The sequence below is a fragment of the Lolium perenne genome, chromosome 6, assembly GCF_019359855.2.
Source record: "Lolium perenne isolate Kyuss_39 chromosome 6, Kyuss_2.0, whole genome shotgun sequence".
NCBI classification, from domain to species: domain Eukaryota; kingdom Viridiplantae; phylum Streptophyta; class Magnoliopsida; order Poales; family Poaceae; genus Lolium; species Lolium perenne.
Window position 1 is genome coordinate 155,861,650 of NC_067249.2, and position 1,651 is coordinate 155,863,300.

Here is a 1,651-nt window from a genome sequence, read left to right on the forward strand (position 1 = left end):
CGCGGGGGGGGGGGGGGGGGGAGAAGGGATGGCTATGGTTCGCTAGGGAATCCTTATCTGGTGGGGAGAGGGGCAGGTGAGGGCACGGCATGGATGGCGTGAGAGGGGAGGACTACAGAGAGGCTCACGCTGCTTTCGTGGGGAGGAAGACGACACGAGAAGAAGATCCGTTTCCCATGAAGGGGTACGGGCTGGTGGGCTGAGCCGAACCAAGAAAGGAGATGGGCTGCAGCGGTGGAGGGGAGGAAAGAGGAAAAGTGGGCCAGAGAGAGAAGAGGGCCCAGGAAAAGAGAGGGAAGGGGTTTTATTTTATGTTTTTATTATAAAACATGTGAATTTCAAATCCTTTTGAGTTTGAATTTGAACCAGGGATGGGAGTGAGATTAAAATAGATTTCAAATTATATACTTTATGTGTAACCTAAAACAAAACACAATTTTATTCCAAAACCTTATTTGTCGAACCAGTTTAATTATAAAATAGAGGATATGAGAGGGTGAGGCTAGGGTTTTGTTGAAAGAAAAGGAGAGGGGAGGTTCTCATGTTATAACAAATGAGAGGGAAGTACAAGTTGAGGGTTGGAGCTTGGATTGCAAAACAAGAGAGAGAGAGAGCCAAACAAGAGCACAAGAGCAAGATTGATGCAATTTTTATAAAATAAAGGTGGCATGATAAGATGCATATGATGCTTATGATGCACAAAAGAAAGGCACAAGAAAATCTAATAGGGTACTACCCTGGGCCGTTAAAAACGACACCACTAACAAGGGATCGCGCCCTGAGATCCCACATCAACCTAAGGGTGAGAGAGGTGAACTATCGGATCTTCTGGCGACGTGTCGATCTCCTCAACACCACTAACAAGAAGTCGTTGTTCCACTGTCGATGATGCGCTTCCGTCGGGATCCTCCGAACACCGGACCTAATAGGGGGTAAAGACCATCCAACCCACGTCAAACCTAAGACTTGGAAAAATCAGATAAGAGAGAATACTCAAAACTCGCAAAGGTAAGAGGAGAAAGAATAGAGATAAGGAGAAAATCAGAACTAATCAGATCTATCCAACGAATTTCGAAAATAGGTTTTGACACTCTAAACTCAACGACCACTGGCAAGGTTATCCTACAGGCTGGACTAGTGGGGTACCGTCAAACCTGAGGCTCTGATACCAACTTGTGACGCCCCGGAACCGGTATCATGAGGATTCCAGCGATCCCGCCGAAATCCGCACGATATCGATTCTGATGCGCCTTCCGACATGACGTGCGCGACAAGTCACACACGTGATGTCAGAGGAATTAACACGAGCGGTAACAATACAACATGATTACAATAGAGGTCACAAGAAACATATATTACAACAACGACTCCAACGAGTCAAGATACAAATATACAATAGAAAGATCCAAATCGTACAAAAGATCGAATGCATCCGAGTACGGACAAGATACAAATTGGACCAAGAGTCCTGAAGATAACCAGTGGCGTCCATAACCCTGCCCAGGCCAAGCCGGAAGGGTAACCTTGCTAACGTCGTCATCTTGTACCTGTCGAAGTCGGGCCATCGGTTGCCGACAAAAGGGAGGAAACAGAAGAGAAAGAGAAAAAGCGAGAGTAAGTACCAAGGAACGAACTCCGGCACGTACTTAGC